The sequence below is a fragment of the Bombyx mori genome, chromosome 27 (assembly GCF_030269925.1).
Source record: "Bombyx mori chromosome 27, ASM3026992v2".
In the NCBI taxonomy this organism is placed as follows: Eukaryota; Metazoa; Arthropoda; class Insecta; order Lepidoptera; family Bombycidae; genus Bombyx; species Bombyx mori.
The window spans coordinates 5,698,294-5,726,007 of NC_085133.1; the positions used below are offsets into that span (position 1 = coordinate 5,698,294).

General features: G+C 35.2%; 1 protein-coding gene and 1 long non-coding RNA gene across 2 annotated transcripts in view; one reads left to right on the plus strand and one right to left on the minus strand.

Moving 5' to 3' along the window:
• The window catches only part of LOC101740640 (dual specificity tyrosine-phosphorylation-regulated kinase 2), a 212,287-nt gene that overhangs the window by 178,092 nt on the left and 6,481 nt on the right, over positions 1 to 27,714 (minus strand). The gene's annotated exons all lie outside the window — the stretch shown is intronic.
• The window catches only part of LOC134201541 (uncharacterized), a 315,836-nt gene that overhangs the window by 156,622 nt on the left and 131,500 nt on the right, over positions 1 to 27,714 (plus strand). The window lies entirely within an intron of this gene.

Genomic DNA, 27,714 nt, shown 5'->3' on the forward strand with positions numbered 1-27,714 from the left:
GGTCGCTGTTGCATTGTGTAGAAACCTTGCGGCTTGTGGTCGGCGTGAAAGTTTAAATTCTGAGTACACAACAGCAGCTAATTTTATATTTCTTTAGAAGCGCGTATACTTCAAAAAACACCCTTTTAAAGTTTTAACTTTATACTCGAATGTGTGAAATAAAAAAAAAATTGCTTAGATGTGTGGACGGGCTCACAGACCACCTGGTATTAAGTAGTAACTGGAGCCCATAGACATCTACAGCGCAAATGCGCCACCCACCTTGAGATATAAGTTCTAAGATCTCAGTATAGTTACAACGGCTGCCCCACCCTTCAAGCCGAAACGCATTACTGCTTCACGGCAGAAATAGGCGGGGTGGTGGTACCTACCCGTGCGGACTCACAAGATATCCTACCACCAGTAAAAATCAGCAATGTTTTTTTTTTTTTTGTGATACGGCAACACTACTAAAATACATTTACATTAATTAGTCCACAATACCGCAGTTGCACGTAAAGCATATTTTTTTTATGACAGCCCGTAATGCTTAATTGTTAAACGTTAAGGAGCTTAAACTACCCAGGTCACGACCCTTTAAGGAAACGTTTCAGAAAGGGGGTTTGTTACTTCCTTAACGAATAATTAAATCGAAGAAAAAAAAATTCTTTCGTTACGACTGCTTACGCAATACAGTCGAGCAGAACGGAGCGGGTAATGAAGACAATATTTGCAGTTCAGTTAAAGTTTAATGGGACGACTTAATTTAATTCGTTCCTTTTGTTTTGATCAATGACGTATCAGCGTAATTAAAAATGAAAATGTAGCGAAACAGGCATTACTACTACATACAGTAATATTACAATAGGGCATTATCTGTATACAAAACTACATATATTTTCCAACTAGCGACCCTCACCGGCTACGCTCGGGTCTTTAACAAAAATTTCAACGATATTTGACGTTGTTTTATTTTTTTAAATAAAAGAACACTTATTGCGACATAACTATAATAGTTAAAAATATGCCGTCGCGACACTTTTTGTAAATGATAATGTGTTCTATAAAGTCGTAGTACATTATTTTATTTTATCGTCAATAGTTTTCGCAAGGCACGCGATGTAAAGAACATTTTTGGTATTTTTTTTAGACCTTGGGCTACATTATTGGAGTTTTAGTAAGGATCCCTAATTTTTTTCAAAAAAGATTATAGCCTATGTCACTCGGGAATAGCTTCCAAACAATGAAAGAATTCAACAACAACAAATAAACAAACAAATCTTTCCTCTTTATAATATTAGTTTAGATAAAACAATAGGATAAACGCATTTCATGGTAGAAGAAAATCATATTCAAAATTTCATATTGAACGTTGACGTCACTGTTTGCGTTATTATAATAGTAATAAACTCGATCGTAAATACTAGCTAATAATACTTAATTACGTATTATAAATCAGTCATCTCGGAAAGATCTCTGCGATAACACATTGCAAATACAGATGTGGTAGTCTTTAAACGCTCCGATGTGTAACAATAGTGTGGTACGTACAGGTGTTTAAAACAGATATAAGACTAAACTCGCTAAACCAATAAATTATAAAGTTGAATGCAGAGAAATAAATGAAAATTGTTGTTGAACAATATGTCAGGAAGAACGGTGTTGTTTTGTGTGGGCGATAGTCACACATAATTCAAAGATTATATGAGTCGACTATTATCAAAGCCGGCAATGTGACTTTTGGACAATTATTGGTAAATCAGAAAAAGGAATTATTGACTTTGTATTCCATTGGCAGTCACAATGGTTATTGGAGCCCATAGGTATATACAACTTAAATGCGCCACCCACCTCGAGATATAAGTTCTAAGGTCTCAGTATAGTTACAACGGCTACCCCACCATTCGAACCGAAACGCATTACTGCTTCACGGCAGAAATAAGCGGGGTGGTGGTACCTACCCGCGCGGACTCACAAAAGGTCCTACCGCCAGTAATAAATTGCAGTAATAAATTGTTATGCAGCGGCGCGATTTTTGTATGTCCACATGTGTGGTATCTAAAGATTAGTTTTGGCTTGATTTCCAAGCTTGTTAGTTTTCGTTTTTATTAGAATTACAAGAGGTACTGCGTATTGTAAAGACCACGAGTAAGTATCCCAATCCCACCTATATCTGCTGCGAAGGTGTCACGCTGTAATATCGTGATGTCTTGACGTGATATTTATGGGCTGCGGTCGCCAATTTACACTAGAGGATCTGATCTAGAGCAAAATCAAAAATAACTTTTTATTGATGAATGAAAAACATAATAAAACGCATTCAGTGCGTCATTGCTGTCACTAAATCAGTCACAGCTTTTTTTTATCAAGAAATTTCAATTCTATGAGAAGACTAAGTCTACTTGATTGTATCACAGTACTTTCATGAGCAATGTCGAACATTTTCAAATTAAATTATACTTTCAAATCAATTGAAACAACAAAACAAAAAAGCTATTTACGTAACCGACATCGATCATAGCCAACTACATTTTCAGTCGCTCAAAACTATTAAACAGCACTTAACCGATACTAAAAGGGGGAGAGAAACAAATAAATCACGTTATGCCTACATACATTATTTGATTTAAACAAAAACTTTTTTATTAGCATGAATAACAATGTATGGTCCTCGTGCTCTCGCGATTTTAAGACATCGTTTTCAAACAATGTAGAACATATTCGCCGCCAGTGATTAATTACAAATTTATGTTCGAATTTTAATTTATCGATCATTGAGTCGATTCATCTATTTTAGTGACTGTGTTTTCAACAAAAATCTCATTTAATACGTATGTATACTTTTGATGTCGCCGTTCTGCAGACATCAAATGCTCACTTTGATATTCATTAATTCACATTGAAGACAAACACATAAAATAACTGTCTGTTCCGTTTTTTTATTGCTTAGATGGGTGGACGAGCTCACAGCAAACTTGGTCTTAAGTGGTTACTGTAGCCCACAGACATCTACAACGTAAATGCGCCACCCACCTTGAGATATAAGACCACCCTTCAAACCGAAACGCAGTAATGCTTCACGGCAGAAATAGACAGGGTGGTGGTACCTACCTGGGCGGACTCCCAAGAGGTCCACCAACTGGTGGACCTTATGATTTTTTTTATTACGAATGAATTACGAATAACGTTTAAGAATGTTACGAATGATCCTCTAAGACTACTTATCTACTTGGAATGTTTTTTTTATTTCTTTTTATTGCCCTTGTAGGCAGACGAGCATACGGCCCACCTGATGGAGAGTGGTTACCGTCGCCCATTGACTTCAGCAATGCCAGGGGCAGAACCAAGCCGCTGCCTACCGTGTTTCCGTGAATATTGATGTTTGAGTGAGCAGAAAGCAATTTTGATTGAACTGAAACCGAGTTTGCTTTCGAACTTATCTAGCTGATAAAAGGTGGGTTAATAATAATTCAACGGAGACAGGCTATTTCAAATAAAAACAAGTTAATTTTAGTTTAGCAGCGACAATAAATACAACTATTTTGTGTTTATTTATTGCATATACGGGTGAATTAACTCATGGTTCGTCTAGTTTTAATCGCTTTACCGGGACCCGCATAGTATATATGTAACCTCTATACGATTAATCCTTAAAGAGGTTAATATGTTATTTATATCATTCTTCTATAGATGACATAAATAGAATTTCGATTATTGAAACATTAGAACATTAGACATATAAAGAGCATTTTTGCAATATTAAAATATAAAAAGATATAAAAATAATGGTGAAGCAATAGCTTTAAATGTTGTTTCTCTTTATAAGAGCAACCCAATTGCTATAGTTTTACAAAGTGAAACTGTATTTTGATATAAATAAATAAATAAATACATTATACCTATAGTTTTTACTGCAGTAAATGCGCCATTTTCAAATGGATTAAACGAAAGGTTAAACCAAACGTTAGTTAACAAAATTCATTGCAAGGTTAATGAAAGAAGGGACAAAATTGCTTGGACAACTATTGCTCACGAATGCACGGAAAGATATAACGAAACTGAACATAGTGTAACAGGGTTCTCTCCAAAATATTTACTTCAGGGAAAAAACGTTGATATTCTACCAGATGAACTGAAACAGAATATAACAGATAGTTATATATTGCGAGACAGAAAAATTGCTTTAGAAAATAGTATAAAATCTCATAATTATAATAAAGAAAGGTTTGATAAAAACAGAAAACATTATGAACTAAAAGTTGGTGATTTGGTATTTGTTGAAAACGGAAACCGATTAAACCGAAAAAAACTAGATGAATTGAAAATAGGACCTTATCAAATTGTAGACAAAATATCCAACACAATTTATAAAGTAAACACAGGTCATAGAAAGTCTGAGTCAAATCTCTTTCATATTACCAAACTTATTCCAGTAATGGAGTAGTTTATTAAATAAGACTTTACAATTTTAAGGGGGGGAGATGTAACCTCTATACGATTAATCCTTAAAGAGGTTAATATGTTATTTATATCATTCTTCTATAGATGACATAAATAGAATTTCGATTATTGAAACATTAGAACATTAGACATATAAAGAGCATTTTTGCAATATTAAAATATAAAAAGATATAAAAATAATGGTGAAGCAATAGCTTTAAATGTTGTTTCTCTTTATAAGAGCAACTCAATTGCTATAGTTTTACAAAGTGAAACTGTATTTTGATATAAATAAATAAATACATTATATATATATGTGGGATCGCGGTGCACAATGAAATTAGCGAATTCGTTAAATTTTATTTAATCGTCAGCTCAAAAAAATTTACGTCTTTTCTTATTTCGTCTTAATCATTCTGTCATATACTTCATGCACCATCTGTCATCTGTCAGGTCGGTGTGGCCAATGGTTACACCTAATTATTCCCACATATATATATATATATAAAATCATTTTATGTAATTACAAAACGTAGTCACAAGTCCTGCTCACAGTATATAGGACGTAGTGTATTTCTGTACGTGAAAATGTCACGAAAGTGTTGCGCAAACGTAACGTACAAGTCGGTTACGTCTCTATAAATATTTCGCTAACTGGCAGTTCAACTATCGAATTTAATGCCGATTATATATTATTATGAAGTTAAAACTTTGGGTGTACTAAATTTGTTTACAAAATTTACTTTAGTGACGCAGATGTTCAATTCGATTTCTGTGGCTATTCGGAGGCGATACTAATCTGTGATGTAAAATAGACAACAAGATTTGGAAAAAAAAACTTCGCTTTAACCGTTAACTTCGCTTAACTACTTCTACTTGGGCAGTCCCTTAATTCTTGCTTAGCTGGTTATTGTCTAGCGTCATCATAACCATAGAGTTTTTTTTTTGTTCTGAACAAAACTTTTGCTGCCATAACAAAGAAGTTCTGCTATAGTCTCTTGGTTGGAGTAACTATATTGTTTGCACACACTCAACTGGTTTGTTCCTGTATACTCCAACCATTTTCTTTTAAAAACTTTTTAACTATTATAACTAAAAAGGAATGATTGCTAGAAGCGATTAATTACATCCAGACTATAAAACTGTTATTTGATGGATTATCAGACCTTTAAATTTTGTTTGTAAGTTTTCGAAATGTGAAATTGAAAGTCTAATTCCAGCCATACGTTTAGGATAATCCAGATTTGTAGAACATAGCAACAGAGCTGTCTAGACAGACGGTCGAGACACGATCTTAGGAATACATAAAAGCCTACATGTGTGGGAAACGAAATGCACGGTGCTCAGACATGCGAAGGCCGAGGTCTGCGAATACAATTAAATTTGATATGACATTGTATTATCAGTTGAATATTTTTGAAAAAATGATGGTTTCCTAATGTATGTTCTATGTACGTAATGTAAATGATCTCTAAGAGTCTATTTTTAATTATTCAACGGAAAATCAATGCAAGCTTATTATTATCCTCCATTACATTTTATTGCTAATTCGAATTATACTATAGCTATTAGTACAACCATTAGTTAACTAGCCAATGGCTATTATTAGTTACGGTAAACACAAAACTACAGTTTATTTCAATACAAATTAAGTTACAAATAGTTGTGCAAACATACCATATCCGATAATCTCTCTGTATTCTGCGGTTCGCATCATGTATTTTCACAATTTACCCAGAAATTTACTGCAATACTAAATATTCAAAACGTACCTGTAACAGAAAAAAAAATTTTAGTGAAAATTTTCTTAGTTTTATTTACATTACATTTTTCGTACGTGACATTCCATTATTAAAAAAAAGTTATTATAATTATTAAGAATATAAATTAATTTTATTTTTTGACATGTTCAAGTTTTACCGCTTACCGTTAAAATAATAAAATAAAATTCATAAAAATATAGTTTCTTAATTACGAGCATATACGGTCCATTCGATGACGAGTAGTGATCAGAGCGATGACAATGTCACTGCCCAGTTTATTTATTTATTTGTAGTCCAATTTTTGTATCACGACAAACGAAGTCAATATAGGTACAAACATTTCCGACTGATACCCGTAAGGGACATTGTAATCTCAATATGGTACAACGTTAAATTAAAATTTCAGAAGTCAAAGACGTTTCACAGTAATTGTTTAAAAATATTTCAGCATTGGCAAGATAAAAAAGATAATAAATTCATTATTTCTCCAATATTTCTTTTTAACGCTGGGGAATCTGTTTTCGGATACCCGGTCGAGAGGGGTAACAGACTGGGTTATGTTGGACTCCGGCGACTCCAGAGAAGAGGGAGAAGAGGAAGATCAAAGTCCTCCTCTTCTTCCAATTCCTACCGAGAGATTACACCTTGAGAAAGGCGCGCGAGGCGCTACGTGGCAGTCACCACGCAGGACCCGCCCCGCGAAACCGACTACCGACTAAACGCCATCGAGCCCCACCACTCAGATTCCACGAAACCTACACCCTCACCCGGTACCCACAGTACAGCCTCTACGGGAGATTAACGGGAACATCGTGCCCGCGTCGCTCACCCCGCCTTCTTCGCTGAGGAGCCCGAAGAGAGATCCCACTCCCTTTCGCGCTCCCTAGTTTCACGGAACGCCATGACTAGGTCGCAAAATCTGGCCATGGCCTCCCATGAACTCTGGTCCTCTAGCATGCGGGCGAAGACAGCCCGCTATGAGAGATCCCTCCCCAGCACCGCGATGAGATCTTCAATAATTAACCTACTGATATTCGAATAACATTTACTGTCTTGCACACGCAACCGCATATTATCGTTTGAAACATCTCAATCCGTTCAGTCAGACCTACATACACGCGAGATTGGTACATCGAAACGGGAGTCACGTGGAGTATCTTATCTCATATTCGTGAATTGATAAATTCATAAACATAATATACTCGAACATTATGCTGCCATAGTTTAAGGTATCAAACCCGTATATGTATGTAAGATTTTGAAGCGATTCGAACAATAATAATTAATAAACAAAAAACTTTTTTATTATCGATTATTTTATTGGATACAGCATCCGCTGACTAGTAACAGAAGCAGAATTGGTTTCCTGAAATCTTAAGTTAACGTTTTTTTTTTACTTTAGATATTGTGATGATGTTTAATTATAATTGATTCGAAAGTCTCATTGACCCATTGGTTAGTTATGACTATTGTACTCGGTTAGTATAGTTTGAGACGTGTGTGTAAGACAGAGTTTGGGTAAACTTATTATTGTCTCACTGGTGTTTGGCGATACTCATAATTTAGAAATAAATACTTGTTTGAGAATGCGTTCCAGATCGGACGAAAAATGTAACAAGCTACGTTGAATTTATTATTTTAAGAAAATGTAAATTTTCCGTAATATCGAAGACATTTTCAACAAAATTAATCATTATGTCAAATTAAAATAAGATTAATAATTATGCACTATAAATTAAATCGATCGCATTCTCTCGGCAGCCTAATAATCTTTTTCTTCTTCTTTTTCTCCACCTAATCCCACTAGGTGGGGTCGGCACAGTTAATTTTTCTCTTCCATTCTCTTCTATCAGCCGTCATCTCAACACTCACTCCTCTCTCTCTCTCATATCGTCACACACTGCATCCATGTGTTCTTCGGTCGACCTCTTCCCCCTCTATCTTGTACAACCATCTCCATACATCTCCTGATCAATTGCATCTTCTCTCTACGCATCACATGTCCATACCACGCTAACCGTCCGCTCTTTAATTTGTTAATGACCTGGGCTACTTTCACACTTCCTCTGATATACTACTAATAACAGATGTAATTTGGAAAGCAGGTGTAATAAGAACAAAGCAAAGTTAGTAGTTGATTGATATTGAAAATCGTGTAGTAGTATTATTATTAGTAGTAGTAGTACAGTAGTGTGGTGATAGTGCGAAGTCATTTTACTGAGGTTTGGCACTTTCCCCTTGCCGACTCGTTGACCGTGCAAAATGTAGGCTATTTGCAAACACGCTTCGGTCAGAATTCGGAAAAAAAATCGCACACATTTCACTATGTAGTTTGAACGAGCATTAGTGACCGAAATCGGGAAAGTATTCCGTGAAATCGAATATCACGTTCAGATAAAATCGCTAGGATCGAAGTAAATGTAAAAAAAAAAAACTTTAAATTTAACTTTTGTCTACAAATATATAGTGTTTTATAATTCTACCGTGTGGTTAAAATCCCGCCGGCAGACGTAAAATTTTCTACCGAAATACTTAACTAGCTTTCACAAACTGTATGTGGCAGGTAGCCATCTTACAACACAAGATATTTGACAAATACCTGGATCTCGCTTACGACATTTTCAAGATAAGCTTGCGTATATACAAGTTCCGAACAATAACATTCGGACCGTCGGTCTACTGAGCAATATCATCCGCTCGGTGGAAGATCTTCCCTTTGTCGTATACCTACATATATATTCGGTGATTACAAATACATCATGTGTCATGGTTTTAAGGTTGTGACAACAGATATACAATAAAATTGAGACTTTGACCTCAAGTCTCAAAATGTGAATTCCATGGGTCCGGTAACCGTTTAACACGATCTGACCTGTCAGTTCTTACATCTGACCAGTGCAATAACAATAATTAGTAAATGATGTAGATGTAAAATTATCTTCTGTCCCTTTTCAACTTAAGGAACTCTTTATTATATCAGAACAACGGAAGGTCAAGTATCGATAACATTTCCCGAATACAAACTGCTTTGAACTCGAGTACAACGACCGAACAAGTAATAATAATCTAAAATCATTGAATGTTCATGTTTTAGGTCAAACTCTCTTGGCACATTAACAACCCGGTCGGTTCACGTCACGCAGGCTTTTAAGTTTCGGATTAACGACCGGTCAACAACATCTTTGAGGTTTTAATGTGTCAATACTTCGACAACTACCGTTCGAGGCGATCGATCAATAGAAAAGCAACTGAATCGATGAATAATAATGTACGTATCCTTGTTGATGTGGCTTTTTTTCATACGTACACACGCCTAATCTAGTAAGAGCAACGACTGAGTCATTGAATCCAACTCATTCGTCAGACAAAGGTTCTCAACGCCCACCAAGCTCCTTACCCACGCTTACCTGAATTCTAAGAAAGGTGCGTATTATATTAGTTCTTGCAAAGTAAATCGGTTACGATCTAAAACAATAAATTTTGGCCCCCTAAATATTGTTACCAGTTCACCTAAATTTTCAGTCAAAATCGATAAACCGGTTAGGGTGTCCCAAGGTCGCCACTCATGTGTGCTGCTCAAGCCCGCAGCCCCTTCGAGGGTGTTTACGCAGGCGGCCAGGTGTTGGTTGTGGAATTGCCCAAAATAGCCGGGACACGCAGCCTGTTGCTAGTTGAGGCGGAACTAACATTATCCGGTATTACGCGGTGCGATCTCCGATTATCGATCATGCTATGAGAAACTTTTAATTTTATTTTTAACCTGCTCTACAAACTCAATATCTTTCAAAAACATATCGTCTTTTCGCATTACTTAAAAGTGTACAATTTCCAAAAATATTCGAAATTGAGTTAATATGCGGAATCATTTAGTATCACTAGTATTTTTCTCATAAATACTGTCAAAAGAACATAGTTTAGTTTAAGTTTTTTTATTTTTATTTTACCTTTGTTTTGACTACTATTAATACATAATTTTATCTTACTTTAAAAGACAGATAGTGTAGCTAATAAAAAATAAAAAACAAATGTTTCAAAGATGATTAATATAAAAAATATCACATGTAAAACCTTTAAAATTCAGTAAGTTTTAAGATTATACAGTTTTAATGCGAGAAGACGATATTAGTAACCATATGTTTGAGTCATACTGATCAGATAACAATGAAAGCTAATTTTTGGCGATGGATATGTACATGTGTAACACTTCCTACTGTTTATTTGGACATCAAAGCAACATCGTTTACAGCTACAGGAACAAGCTCAAAGCACATCGAAGTACATGCAAATGATCATCAATCAGAGTGCAAACGAGTATGGAAAGGCACCATATCCGTTTCCTCTTGCAAGTGGAAGTGACTAACAAATACAATGGCCTTTGCTTTCAAAGAAAACGTCGCGCGCCGTCGTGGAGCATATGGCTTTGTTTATTTAATTTTTGAAAGTACGAAACCATTTTTATGAACAGAAAATATGTTTAGAGAACTGCCTTGTTTTAAACTGCATAATAAACAAACCTAAAGATTTTGAACACTAATATTAGTTTCCTTTGAAAATACTCTAAAATAAATTCTGTGGTGCACTTCAATTATGAAGTAGTATACTCTAATAAGTTTTGCTTATTATGCTATCGTAATATTGTTAGCAATGTAGAACTCCGCTTCCAACAGTCAGGAAATAACACACAGATTACAGTAGTTCACTTAATTTTGTATTGCTTTATTTTTAACTCCACTTGTACAATCTTTAGATATCTGCTCACTACTGAATACACTGCTTTCTGTCCCGTTTTTTCAGACTACCGCCTTTTTTATTATGTCACGTCCCCACTACTGCCATTGCTCTCACTAACAGTGTTGCTATTTGGCAATCCGAAAATTGCCTTAACTTTGACATGTAAAATTTCATTTAATTATTTTACAACAAACCTTACGGTAACATATTATTAAATTCTAACAAAACTATCTACTAATATAATGGATGTGCAGGATATCAGAACAATAGTAAATAATTAAGTGAAACGATTCCGGCTATTGTCATGTCCAGGGAAGCGACCGTGTACAATAACAGGAAATACATTTTGTTAAGTCCTCTGGCCAAATGTCGCTTAGGAGACGTCTTTTTCGTGCAACAAAAACATCTTATATCTTAAAATTATTTTTAAGAGACATATTTGACAATGTCGTTGGTCAGATCCCCGAGATCTGATTCGACTGTGACTAATATAAATGAAATATAAGTTGCGAAATTTGATATCCGCACTCAATACTTGTCGAGTCTTCAATCTCATTAGCATAACGCACTCCAATGAAACTAGTATTGTTGATCAGACGGTGATAGACAGCATTATGGAAAATAACCCTTTCGTCATTGATCTTAATCAATATGACTCTTTTACATTTAGCCGTGACGATTTTTATTGTCAATGTTTAAGATTTCACAATGACAGTTCATAGGAATCGCAAAGCCTATCAATAACCACGTTAATTCAATGGTGCAAGATTCAATTTCATTCTGATAGATGCCAAACACATCGGTCTGTGCATGAATGTTCTCTGATTCGTACTGACAGCGAGTGAGCTCAATTGAGATGTGAATAAAACTATCGTGATTGAAATAACCTACGCTAAATTCTGTACTCTCGAAGAAACTTTGGACTTGCTAAATTGATATTAAATCGGTCGAGATTCAATTTTATGTAGCACGATATTTATTGCTTGGATGGAATTTAATATCTACGCTTTTATTGAAAGGATACTGTTTACTTATTTCATGACAAAACCACTTTGAGAACTTTAATATACCTGAACAGTTTGACGTTCAATCAAAGATACAATCAATCTATGGAATTGCTAGCAAGCCTTCAAGCGTAGTTTTTTGTACTTACCGCAATTACAATTCTGTCTAAGCCATTTAGTCAAGGACCTTGAATTATTTGAGTTCGTGACTGAACAGATAGGTATCATAAATACAGGCATCATAGTCCATTGAAATGGACGTACCCAATTATAGACGCTTCGGACCCGCTTTTGTATCGAAGTTAGAGGAAAACAACTTTGAGCAACACATACCAAAGGACTGATTTGAAAATATAAAATCGGCACCTGTTCTTATTCGTTCTGGTTAAAACCAATAAAAAATAACTAAATCTAAAATATTAATTATGAAATTTATGTCTAAAGGTCTTTAATATTTGGTAAACCAAATATTTTGAATGAACATTTCATAACACGAATCAGGATATTTCACAGCTGAACTCTAAAGCCCAGGGCAAGTTCTCGATTCGCATTCCGTTCCATTCGTCTCGTGAACGATATCAGGGCAATTAAGCGGTCCTTTTTAACGTTTTGCGATCAATGATTACACGGTATTGGCATACACAAGTGGGTGTAAATATTTAATGATTCAAGTTGCCTACGCGTATTCTGAATTAACGGGTCTGCCGCGGTTTCTCAATTGATTAATTAGTTTATCTATTTTCACATTATTTGACATATACAACTCAAACGACGAACCGAACGATCCCCGTAATCTTCAAAGTGTTATTCGAAAATATTGAATATTAAAAATCTATCTAAGGCAACTTTTACGTTTCAACCAAATACCCATAGTCATTGGCCTGTCTACCCTCTTCCTGTTGTCATTAGTTTTACAACAGTGACGACTGAGTTAGATTGTAAGGTGATAGATGTCAATCAACTCCGGGGCGCAGGTCGTGTGGGTTTGGCATTAACCTACATTTCATAGCCCGTGGGAGTGAGATCTAATATTGTGTAGTGAAAAAATCCACCAGCGTTTTTGTTTGCTTTATGCGTACGCAATACAGTTACTGCAACAGCTCAAGAATAAACAGCATTGAATCCGAGAATGACTAATGAAGTTGCGAAACGTTTGTTTGACGATGGATTTGATGCGTTAACTGTGTTTAGGGAAACGAGCGTACTTGCAAATGTTAGTAGTGATCGTGCACTAATATTTGCATACTTCTCAAATGCACAATAAGGAAATATTGAAACGTTCGCTACTTTTTATAGGGCAAGTAGTTTGTGAATTCCGAATGAGAACAACATTGATTCATAAGAGGAAATAAGATGATAAATTGTAAAAAAAATGGCAGGAAATCGCTACGTAATTTCGTTTAAAATGTGAAATAGAAAGTAGGTGTAATTACTGAAATTACTAGTACGGCAATATTATTTCGCGAAAGCATTTATAGCGTTTGTTAGGATTCCATTACAATACTTTCACGAACTGAAAATGTAGCCTAGTGGACTATATATTTAATTGGATTCGCTTATAATGCATAATTAGTTAACTTTCATTGTAAATGCGGAATCATACGCCGACTTGAACACAACTAAAAACCGTAAGAAAATAGTTAATTAAATTAACACATCTCTTGGCATGAATTTTGTTTGAAATACTACTTCGATACAATTAGTTGATTTCGTAAAAGCACAAACGACATAAATACATTTTATGTTTAATATTTTCATCAAAATAAATTATTTCAAATGTTTTTTAAGATACTAGAATGGGCATTAAAAGTCGCTTTTGTGTGTATCGTTGTCAAAATAATCAATTCGAATGTATCTAGGTCATAATCTCGGTGCATAGATAATCTGTACAGCAGCTCAGTCCCACGTACGTCATTAGTTCCAACAAAAGTTTGCTTTCGGTTTAATTTAAATAATAATTCTTTTGTATCGGTCTGGCTGAACGCTTCTGTCCGTATTTGGCAGGTCTCCAACTGCTTCTGGTGTTTGGTGCAACACGAGAGCGAACACAGTCTAACGTATTACGCAATTTATATTTATCTCTTTAACGTTTTGTGCATTTGCAGGGTTACTGTCCTTGATAAACCGCTAAATGTTTTGCGATAAATCCCCCGTGAACTAAATCGAAATGAAGACCGATGTATTTTCTTATTAGACACGAACAAGACAATAAGCTTGTTAACAAAGCAAACTACACTACAGTATCTAAATTACAGTGAAACTAGGATATTTCATCTTTACGACTCACAACAACTTAAATCTTATCACTTCTTAATTTTGATTTATTACAATGGACGAGATAAACGAGAATCATTTGTGTTATCACGAAAACAACAAATAAACAATTTATATCATGACGGTTATTACTATTTACAAATTAGGTGCATCTATTGATCCATTTAATTAGATATATTAGTTGTTATTATTTGATACTCTCTTAGTTGGCGATTAAAATTAAATACGGATGAAAAAATCTTGGACCAAGCACTATCGGTTAGAGCAGATTAAGGCAAGAGCTCTTGGGGACACTTATAGCTGAAGACCGGCTGTCTACGCTCCTGGCTTGATACCGGACCACTTTACGAGATTGGCCTATCCAACCAACCAACACTCAATATTTAAACGCCCTTTATTTGGACACAGAAACTACTAGGCAATGAATTTGATAAGTGTGTTTGCTCGGCTGACTTGATTTACATAGCGACTTGACCAATTAACATGTTTAGCGAAAAAATGAACTGGAATACTATCACGTTCAGATACAGAGTTGTTTATTGAACGAGGTCAATGCTTATGTCCCGTCGAGGTGATCTGGATAAACCTGATATCGAACTGAATAAAAGTTGGTAAATGTTAGAGGATAATTCCTTTGTTTGTCTCGTTGGAGCAAACTAAAATTGTAGATCGATGAAACAACCTACAGATTTCAGAGTTATTAAGTCACAATCGACTTTTTTGGGTTACTTCATTTGTAAACGTTTATACTTGACTGAGTATCGTAATACTTAAGTATGATTTAACGATTCAATGTTCTGTCCCATTTTTTTTTTTGGAAGCCTTAATTGCTTATACTAAACAATGATATTTACACATAGTAGCAAATTGTTTTAACTTAAATCTAATCTAATACATCGGGTTTCCCGGTTCAGTGATCAGCGTGTCCTGTGACAGATAGGCCTCTTCCAGTTGCTTCTATTCTTCTCTATTGCTAGCTTTTATGTAATGTAATACTTAAGTATGATTTAACGATTCATTATTCTGTCCCATTAGTGTTATAATATCAGCTCCAACAAGAAGAATTTATTTACGGATCTTTATGTTTAAGATAAATTACTGACATGTAATTGTTGATACTTCAGGTACTATACAGTGACATTAAGATTTATGTTCTCTTATAAGGATTTATAAAGGAGAGTGCAATAACCCAGCCGATTTATCTTGTTGCGTGGCTGCAATCGATCGAGCCCTAGACCGTTGCTCCTGTCAGTGTGACCTGCTTACGTCCCCGTGTATACCTCCGAACCGTAATGGTTACGCACTTTGATAAGTAGCCCCGCGTCTTAACTTTTAGATGTGAGCGTAACAAAGTTAGATCAATAAAATCTATCAACATTATTCTGATTTTATTGTAGCTAGTAATTTCTTATCTTAGAAATGTTATTTAGAAATGCGTACATTGTTTTATAGACACTTAAAGTATCTTTCAGTTCAAGCTTTTATTTATTCTGTAATATTGTATTGTATTGTGCTGATTGTATTGTTATTACAAGAATTATAATACCTCAAATACAATATCTAACAACGCGAATCAATAACTACATATTTAATGGATTTCCAATGGGTCGAGCATACACCGGTTCGCAATTTCTCACGGTTGGCTGACACGCAATAACAATGAGCCCTCACTTATTGGCAGTTTCGTTACGTGCTCTTTATACTGAGTGTCAAGTGCAGCTTTGTCTTAAGTTAATGATCACATTTGCAATCCGTATATGCAGTGCCGTTAACGCCTGACTTCGAATTTATTCAATACCGTATTCTGACAGGTTTCACTTTTGAAAACTATGGAAATTTTACTCATTTTACACGGATAGGTATATCGTTAATAGCTCCCTTCAAAGATAGCATAATGAAGTGGATGGGATATACTTACTAGCCCTACTAGTCTACTGAATGTAGAATGTAGGTGAACGCAGCTATTTTAGAGAGAAGATAGAGAAAATAGAGAGAACAGAGCTTGGTGGTAAGTGACGCAATGGTAAAATAAAATTTAATTCTTCAGTAGACTTCTTCCGCCAAATTTCCCATCAATAAGAATTCCATCTTGTTACTTACAGTTGGTGAAAAATGACGGAGAATTAAATTTACTTTTTAATCCTGATTTTCTCATTTCACAGTTACAGTTTTAGAAACGTTCACTGCAGTAAATATTAGTGTTTTTTTTATATATTGGATATTGCATTATATTCAAGCAAACGAACGAAAGTAATTAATCACGGGTAAGCTCATCGTGTCCAAGTTATTAAGTCCGGACCACTTCCCGGATTAATTGAAAGCGTTTTCTCGAGAATCCGGGTCATGGATTACTAAAACAAAAAATATCTTGCCACCAATCTGATCGACAACTTTTTAAATCAATTATTTAAAGTATCACAGTTTATAGTTAAAAAAATATTGAACTAAGATTTCTTTATTTCACGACAGAGACAAACAGTACTATTTTTATTTATTTATTATAAATTAAAAACTTCAAAGATGATAATAATATAAAATAAAATAATATCGTTTAGGTGATTATACATATATCTCTCATTTTATTCACTGCATCCGAAGGTTACATCGATATTCGCCGAATGAGTTATGATTTTATATAAAATTCAGCGTAAACGATAAGTTTCTCAGTTCAAAGTCACGTTCTGCTGTATATTTATCGGTATTAAATCTAAATAAACCTTGAGTTCACAAAATATTCTCTTGGCCGCTTCGTACGTACGGGTGACAATATTTTTATTCGTATTTAATGTTATTTTTTTATCAGAGGCTCCAAGAGGCACGAACTTACACATAACAATCTTTAAGAAAATAATTTACTGCATGATATTGCAGCAATCGAACTGTCAAGATTATTTAAAGAAATAATGATGTTTCGGTGTAAGATTTGTTCGTTAAATATTCTGCTGAAGTTGAATTGTGTAAAGGACTTATGTACATATGCGTAAAATTAAACAAGTTTGGCTCATCCCTAAAATCGTCTGACACTTATTTCATAAATTACTGTAGGAACATTCAAACCCGTGCAAATCTATTTTATTTCTGTACTTGTCCCCTTGCCTAACCTTTACTATCATTCACGTAATACATTTTTCGCTTTTAATTGGTATCTTTAATGAAATCAATTTTTTTTTGTTTTGTTTAATTAATGACATACATACATATATGAATATAACAATAGTGTGTTCGTTTTAACTTCACACAAGAAACTAATAACATAATTTCCTTCCACTATCATGATCGGACATTTTTCAGTATGTCCTTAAATTACCATCACTGTTACGGCCGTCTGGTGTAGTGGTAAGTGACATGGTCACTACACAAGGGGGTCGCGGGTCCGAATCCCGTCAAGGGAAAATATTTGTATGATAAATAGAAATGTCTTTTCCAGGGTTATGGATGTATATTAAATATATGTATGTGTATAATAAAAATCTTACATTTATATCCGTTATCTGGTACCTGTAACACAAGTTCTTTACGAACTTATCACGGGACCAGTTAACGGAGCGTGATTGTTATAAAAAAAAAACTGTTTGTATTCCTCATTTGAAATCAAGGTAGCTGCTGTATGTAGAAAGAAATTTATGTGGACTATGTTTTTATTTTTAATATTCGAAGTAGTATTTCAGAAGGTAAAACTTTAAAGTAGTATTAGTATAATAAATAATCTTCTAGAACAGCCTAGATAATTGATATCGACTTAGCATAATATATACAGAGTGCGAATCTATCAATGGGTACTTTTCCATTAAATTATTCGATACATGCGAATGACGCCGAAGTCCTTTGCAGCTGACACAGAGATAAAATTGGGTCACACGGCCGAGACGGCTGCTATCGATTTTGCCATCTAACGCAAACCATTGGTGTTGTGTACATTGCGTGGTCCGTACTATGAGAAGATTGCTTTATACTCCACAGCTATTTTTGGACGAGCATAGGCTTTAATGCTTTCCAATTGGAAATGTATAACTTTTGTTACAAAACAGTTGTGATTGAGCTGACCTCTAAAGATAGGCAGCGTCCGTCCATATAATAGTGTCTCTTAACATCAGTGTGAACCGAAATTATTCCGAATTATTCAGTGTGAACCGAATATTATTAATTATTTAAAAAGATAACGCCAAAAAGAATATAACGATAGCTATTTATTCTCCTCTGACGGTTATAGATAGAAGAAGATACCGGAACAATGGAACCTTCTCAGGTATAGTTAAATCTTTAAAATAATATTATGTTGAAAAGAAGACTTAAAAAAGAAAAGACTGAAAAAAGAATAGATATGAAAAGAAAAAAAAATCTCGCAGTTAGTTGATTTCGATGATGATCTATTTTAGAATTTAATTATCTGCAATTGTCGACTGGGGTCTAATGAAGATGATGAGTTATTTATGATGACGCAGGCAAGTAAGCAAGATTCCGCAAATCCATGTGTTTAGTGATGTATTTATCTTCTTATATATAGAAAAAATCGGATAGAACAAATATCAAATTTTAAAAATAAGGAATTTACAAGGTTCACTTTCATGCTATCATCTTTACTTTAATTTATACGTTCAAGAGGGATTCCAAAAGCATATTAACAGTTTCTAATGTAGGAAGGAGACAGATCATCACTTCTTTATCTTGGATTCTTTAATCATCACTTGCCATTTTCGAGTATTTGTTTATTATACAATTTAAATTTATTCGGATTCCCTATGAAGCTTTTTTGTATTAACAAACACGACATCAGTCGACTACTCAATTAGGCCTAATTCAACCAGGGTTTAGTCGTTTACTTTGTCGACCCAAAAATGTTGCGTTTATTTAACTCTTAATCACGACAATAACGAACACATTGAATTATATAAATTTGTTGGGTGAAGTCTTTTGTGTAAAACGTTAATGTCCACAAAACGCCCGCATCTCGTAACTTGCATAATCAAAGAGACAATATAATTCATTGCTGCCAGAGAATTTAATATGAAACAGTCATTGTTCGGAACAAGAAGTTTTTGAACCAGTCAACATTGTTTCATCGTATGAAACTCAATATGTACATCTACTTTGCAGAATAAATAACTTTGTATTGATTGTCAAGATTTGTTCTTCATATTTAAGGATATACGAAAAGTTAAGTTGTTTCAACAAATATCATTGTTGCTTGATGTATAGTCAAGGTACGAATTTGTTTGCTGCAATATCGGTTTTTAACTTACACTTTTAACACACAGACCACCTGATGATGCGTCTCTTGTATCTTCAGACGATTAGGTAACATCTCCATCATAAATACACTTTGAAACGAAAAGAAAATCACATAATAAACTACATTTGTCAAAATACTTCACCTTCGCGTAGAATTTATTCTTCATATTTCTTAACGACGTTCTATTTTTAAATAATAGGGTTTACAGAACCGAAGCCCGCCGCAGATTAATGGGCAAAACGTTCCAGAGCGTTGTGAACTTCTAATAATTGGGTCACAGTTGATTGATGTTTAATTTTGATGGTGCTATAAATAAATAACGGTTAACAAATTCGTTTCTTTTTTTTTTTTAATTAGGGTAGTTTCACACCTCTAATCTGTTGTTGGTTATCGAATATAAACAAACTGTACTGAATGAACTACATTCGTTGAGTGAGAATTTCAACTCATGTCGAGGCTTATATCCTCGGATATGTACTAAGGCTTCATATAGAATTACAGTAGTAATAAAAGTGACAAGAGCTGACCTGTTGAGCCAGCACGGGTTGATAGCAACATTCTGTCTGTTAAAAAAGCAGTCATGCATTTAGATGGGATAGTCTTTTATTGAGATCAAATCATGACTACAGTGCTCTCAATAACGATAGTTATCTGAGATGATGGTAAAGGAAGATGACGATCTCTCTTTATCATCCCGTCCCTTAGTAACAGAAAACACCGCATTAATCTGCATTTTTGATGCATCAGACTCTGGAATTAACACCTATCTACAGTGCTTTTCAAACTAGGCAGCGCTTTGTCCCGTGCTATTGCTGATAACTCCGAGCGACGATAACCACTAATCACCATCAGGTGTCCCCTACAGCCTTAGAAGATATTTAATAAAATAACCACCTCATGTCTTAATGTAGTAGGCAAAATGTACGGAGCTCTAACAGCCGCTTTACCTTTCATCACCATTAATAAGTAATAGCAAAATCTACACATATATTATGGACTAGCTGTACCCGTCCGTTTCGCTGGGCATTTAAAATTAACATTATTATTTCTCACCCCCACAAAGATTCGCATCATTAACGCCCCCGCAACTGGTGTAGGGAGTCCAACACTCATATAAATATTAGCCTATCCATTAAGTACATGTATTTTCTACAGCGATACCAAATTTCAAGTCAATCGGATGCACGGTTTAGTAGTTATAATGGAACATCCGTAAAAACCACTGTAGATTCATATATTAGTATAGTTAAGTACATAAAAGTCAACGCTATTAAAAAGTTATGTTCGAAATCATCAATTTTATAATAATTAAGTACTGCGCAAAAAGCAAAACTGACGAAGACTAGGTTACATGGTCTGATTGAAAAACTAGATTTAATCTTAACAACGAAACTATTCGAGCGAAATAGCTCCGAGCAACGTTCCGAATCGTCTTGTTTGGCCACTAGTTTATCAAAGGAGGACGGGCGTGTGTGGAGCAATTAATTGAAACAAATGGACATTAACTAGTATCGTCACTGGCTACTGTGGTTTTACGAAAACGGCAATTGGACTCAAATGTGATGAAAAAAATACTAGAGTATGATGATAAAATCGAATAATGTAATATGCTAAGACAGGGTTGCGTAAGCAATGAGGACCGTGCGAGCAGTTTCTTTTTTTTTTATTACCTACCTATGGTGATAGCCTTGAGAGGCTATATCAGCTTCGCCCTAACGTGTAGGTGAGCTCACGCGGTAGCAAACTGGAGTGTTGCTAACACTGGCCCTAGCAAGAGCAGTGCTTCGCAGAATCTACCAGCGGATCGGAAACGCGACCCACTGAGAAGATTCGGCGAGAAACTCAGTGGGCTGTGTCTGTGGGTTAATTCGCTCGTCGAGCCCTTCGTCGCAAGCGACGGGTTCGACGAGGACGGTGACTAGAGAGTTTCTCATGTTTTTGGTGCCCGCAAGATGTATTTCGTGTCGGAATAAAGATAATTTAAATTAATTCTATAGATTGGTTCTAAAAGTTCAGTATTTAATGAAAAATACATATTGAATTTTGTTTTTCCTTGAAATGATATTGTTAAGTCTTATATGGCCAGCCAGTAGATGTCGTAATTGTTTTTTGGCTCGTGCAATAAGCCATCCCGGGCAGCCCTCTCGTGTATTATTATTCTATAGCAGACCCTCTTACTTAAACTTATAATTTAATTTTTAATTTACCTCAATCTCTTAGCGGGTGTCGTACATTCGTATTTTAATTAAGCCAAGCCATATAACGACAGAGTCATTGAATGCGAATGTTGTGGTAAGGTAACCCATAAAGTGCTAGTTTATGCCAAATTTCAATTAAAACCCCACAACTTAGCTAGAAGGGAGGGCTCCTTTATTCAAGAAACTTTACACAAACGCTTCTAAATGTTAAATTAGGTAAAATTTAACAGCCGTCTGGTGTAGTGGTAAGTGACATGGGCACTACACAAGGTGGTCGCGGGTTCGAATCCCGCCAAGAGAAGATATTTGTATGATAAATATAAAATGTCTTTTCCAGGGTTATGGGTGTATATTAAATATAAGTATGTGTATAATAAAAATCTTACATTTATTTCCGTTATCTGGTACCTGTAACACAAGTTCTTTACGAACCACGGGACCAGTTAACGTGGCGTAATTAAAAAAAAAAGAAAGAAAAATGTATAAATGTTAAGTCTTGAGGTGCTTGAAGAAGTTACCAAATTTAACGAGTTTTTTAAGTGAAAAGACATCGAGAAAGTATATTTTTAAAGAATTATATCTATACTAATATATAAATCTAGTGGTTTTTATGGATGTTCCGTTATAACTACTGAACTATGCATCCGATTGACTTGAAACTTGGTATCCATGTAGAAAATACACGTACTTAATGGATAGGCTAATATTTATATGAGTGTTGGACCCCCTACACCAGTTGCGGGGGCTATAATGATGAGAATGTTTGTGGGTGTGAGAAATAATAATGTTAATTTTAAACGCCTAGCGAAGCAGGCGGGTAAAGCTAGTAACTTATATAAACTAATTTAACTTAATCATTTGTGTATATCACACAAAGAACGCGTAACATGCGCATCAAGTACTTTGACCTTTAAACACGCTTCCGCGTAATAACACTATTTAACACTTTGTTTAATAAATGCAAAACGGTAATAAACGTTTTAATAGTATTAGAATTTTACTATACATGGCGCGTTAGGTGTCATGTTAGTATCCATTGCGCACAAGATTATGTGTTTTTTTGTCTTCATCCTGCGTAAAAACACATTCGTTTTCTTTAATATTATTATTCATTCTTTGTACTCGGAAGTGCGCGTCCTTTTGTTGTTTACACATGGCATTAAACAAGGAAGGAACATGTTTTAAATACAAAACGCTTCCTACTTTTTAAATTATTTACACTCTTGAATAATGTGTAAACGTCTCAATTTGTTTGTTGCCCTTATGCGGGTAAATTTTATGACGAACATAATCCTCAAAAAAGGAATGAATTTTTCCTTTAATTAAAAATCAAACTGATTCCTCAATGTCCTATAATGATGAGTTTATGCAAATAAACGTATACAAAACGAATTATTCAGATTATTGGAACATGCGTGTGCGTATTAACTCATTAACAATAGTATTTATGTATTGCATTCGAATACTTTAATTAAATGCATACGCACGTGTGTTTCTCGGAATTACAAAGGCGCGAGCCATTTTACCATTGTGTCATGGATATTTTAATATTATTAATTAAAAATCGGAATTATTCACTTTGTCTTTTTTTTTTATTGCTTAGATGGGTGGACGAGCTCACAGCCCACCTGGTGTCAAGTGGTTACTGGAGCTCATAGACATCCACAACGTAAATGCGCCACCCACCTTGAGATATAAGTTCTAAGGTCTCAAGTATAGTTACAAATGTATCATCGCGGTATCATTATTATTTGTATACACCACGATTGTTTCAATCGTCTTTGAAACCAACTGGCAACGTAAAATAGGTCAACAAATAAAGCTTATCTTCTTTTCAAATTAATGTGTTCTTGTTCATTCGATTACTCCAGCAGATTGTCGTTAAATACGAAGTTTGGTAACATAAAAACTATGACATTATATGCGAGAGTGACCATGTTTGTTATGCTTTCAATTGATTAGTTAAAATACTCAGCTGATTATCAGGTAATTTAGCATACACTTTGTCAGGAGTATAGAAAATGACAGAGTAATTTTCATCTAGAAAAAGTACTATTCCAGCGGCATATAATTTATTTTCGCGAAGAAATGTTCACTGGTAACAGTTTCACCAGGACAGGTGGTCGACCACGAGCTCAGCTAGGAGGGATGGGATTTGCCAACAGTCGCCTGAGTGACTCCGGAGGAAACCTAACTCTAGGGCAGCTGCTTCGGAGCGTTGAACTCTTTGCCAAATTCGACGAGCACCGTTAATTTTATTTCTACATTAAAACGAGCAAAGCCGTGTATAAAAGCTAGTGCCTCGTAAACATTTTTTTCATTATATTGCTGAAGAACTCTAAACCTACCTGGTACCGGTCATTGTTCTTTACTCGTCGAGCCCTTCGTCGCCAGCGACGGGCTCGACGAGTAAATTAACTCTCAGACACAGCCTGAATGTTTTTTTCATTTCACAATTTCATTTATTATAAATCCGAAAAAAGGGGTTTTTGCAAGCTATATAGTTTTAAAATCTACAGGCAGGCGAACGCAGAATTGACAGCGTGGCAAAACAGGTGACGTCATTGAGCAGGTGTCGGTCTCATGAAGATACGATGAAGTCTATAGCCGATGTGAGTAATGTGGAAGAGTTGTTGCACCAATAGAGATTGACCCGAGGTTTGTTCCGGCTGCTCTACAAAAAACCAAACAGATTACCGCACTCCTCAACGACGCGTGATTCTCGCTAGGATGTACCAAATTTTTCTCTGAAATACATTTTTTTTTTCATGTAGATCGTTTAATTAAATTTTATATTTAGATGAACAATAAGAACTGTCTACTCTACTGCAGTAAAGATACAAAACTGGATCTTGGCCAAATTGTATTTCGTTAATAATTAAAATTTTAAATGCATGAGCAATGTTGTTTGTTGTAAAATTACAGCATGTACTAGAAACAGTTCCGTAAGGCAAACACACAAGGACGCATGTGTGTTCCACATTTTTCGACGGTTCGATACATATGTACGTACGTCTACGTATTAAATTATTTTGGAAAATGTATAATTATGAACGTTTTCTGACTTGAAGAAAACAATAGTTAATTTTTCGTTGAAGTTGTCGTGGTCTAAAGGATAAGATGCCCGATGTAATAGTTTCGAGCAATGCGAATATGCCAGTGTTCGAACCTCGCAGACATGTACGAAAAAAATAAAATATGTACTTAACAAACGTTGACGAATGACTTTCATAGTGAGGGAATGACATCGTGAATTAAACATTCCCGATCCTGCGGACAGAATGGAAAGCAGTAGACGTCGCCCCAAACACGTCATTTCGGATCCTCTCGATCCACTAACGGTGCTTTTAGGTACCTCAAGCACCGTTCTCGTCGAACCCGTCGCTTGCGACGAAGGGCTCGACGAGTAAATTAACCCTCAGTGAGACACAGCCCACCGAGTTTCTCGCCGGATCTTCTCAGTGGGTCGCGTTTCCGATCCGGTGGTAGATTCTGCGAAGCACGGCTTTTGCTGGGGTTCGTGTTAGCAACGTCGTCAGGTTTGAGCCCCGTGAGCTCACCTACTAGTTAAGGTTACGCTGACATAGCCTCTCAATGCTATCAGCTTAGGTAGGAAAAAAAAAAGTGAATTAAAAATCAAACCCATAAAAAATATAATATGCGTCAATTATTATTTGTAGGCAGCCTTATGAACCCGTACGAAAAAAAAACAGATTCCATTTTGTCGGAATAAATAATTGCTTCTATCACTATGTACCAAAGCAGGTACATAAACTATCAGTCGATTTGTATATTAGTTTGTACCTAAGTATTTAAATCACGAACATCATGTCATTTGTCATGATAAATTTACACTGTATACAAATCTATATTATTAAATACATATTAATACGTGAAGCAAAAACTTTGTATCCCTTTTTACGAAAATTGCGCGGACGGAGGAGTATGAAATTTTCCACACTTATAGAGAATATAGAGAAGAAGTGCACAATGCTAATATTTTTTTTAAATAATGCATAAAAGATACATTAATTCGATAAAGAAAACATTACACACACTACATACCATGTATTTGACGCACACACGCATGCATACTATTTATTGTCAAACTTTTCTTCTTGACGTCTGTGGTCAAATTGAGAATAGATTAAATGTTGTTTGTCTTTATTAATATTTTTTTATAGAGTAGCCTTGGCGAAATTTGTGAATATATAAGTATAAAATACAATCATAATAGTGTACAAACTTACAATTCCAATTAATTATTGTCGAATTTCGACTACTGCGGGACCTCTAGTTTATTATAATTATACCAATAATAATGCCAACTTCAAACTATGTGTGAATTTTATGCAATTCATTTCAGCGTGATCGGAAAACAAACATACAAACTATCACATTTATAATATTGACCTAGATAATGAAAAGAGAATAACAGTTTCAGAAGAAAAACTTATTTTATGAATTTTCATATTCGATGACCTAACCTATTTTCTCTTGCAGACAACTTAGCAACCATTTGTGTAATATTTGGACACGTGCTATTTTGGCACGGTTTATCCACGGCCACTGTGTTACATTGTTACGTAAACTTAACAGTTTATATGAAAATAACAGAGCCAGGGGATCTTACAAACAGTACAGTCTGCCCAACTATGTATCTAATCGGAAGATATGAGTTATCATCGGCCGTGTGTCTTAATCTAGGTCTAGAATTCTCATTTTCGAACCAACCATTCTCTACTGTTATCTTCTTCCAAGTCTTTCTACGTATTTTTGCCGTGAAGCAGCCAGTCTTCACAATTCGAATGGTAGAATCATTATTACAAATAGCACTTCGACATTATAAGGGCATAGCTACCACTAAAAACTAGGTTGCGTGCACATCTGCAACAACAAAAACTAATGGAAACAATGGAATCTTCTCATTGGGAGGATGTCTTATGAGTCCGCACGGGTAGTTACCGTGCCTATTTCTACCGTGAAACAGTAATGCGTTTCAGTTTGAAGGGTGGGGCAGCCGTTGTACTGTAAAAACGGAGACCTTAGAACTCATATCTCAAGAAAGATGGCGGCATTTACGCTGTAGATGTCTATGAACTCCGGTAACCACTTAACACCAGGCCGTAAGCTCGTCCACCCATATAAGCAATAAATAAAAACATTTTTTGTGTAATTAATTGTGATTGTGCTTGTAGTGGCGTTTGCTACCTTACTGCTCCTTACTGTCGCAAACATTCGAACCGGTTTTAAGGGTTAAAGAATAGTACATGAAACATTCTCATGAAATCAAAACATCGAACTCGTGTTTTTAATGCGGGAAGATATGTTTATGTAGCGATGTTTATCCGGGCCCAAAAACCGAATTTAGTATCCTCTTCTACTCATTTACGCCTGTCATAGAAAACGCTAGCTATAGTTATTCTTGTAATAAAACAGTACTGTTGTTTTCATGATGCTCGATTTGAAATCCTTTGTTCTGCTTTTTATACTATCAAAACAGGAAACGTACAAGGAAATATGTAAAAACAACTGTTTCACATGTACAATTATTGTAGTAAAGGACATTACGGAAATCCAATGCGGGGAGTAAAAATACAAACAGTATCATAATAATACCTTTGAAATAATTGTTCGCGTGGTTTTTATTAAATTAAAATACTTATACAATAATTAACGTCAATCTAATATTGACCTTAAGTACATAGAAATAGGTAACATCGGAAACAGTTTGATGTATACGACGAGATGCGAACCCGTTCTAGTAGGACTGGTTTTATTTATAAAACTACCTGCGGGCACAGGTGTTCGACCCTCTAGGTCGCTGCACATGCCGATAAAACGAGTCCTGTTGTGCAAACGATTGCTGTTAAATATGCCGTTGCTATGGCGACGCGTTTTGCCGGCTTAGTTTTAAGTTCATTTATTTTTGTACGCAAAAGATTAATCTGCACATTAATATGAGGCGTTAACGTTGTCTACACACTCGAAGTCTTTTGTCGTCTTCTTCTTAGATCTCTTTTGTTTTTTTCAAAAAATTATGAGATATATTGCCATCCTGTAGATAGTTAGGGGCGACAATTGAAAGGTTGTGC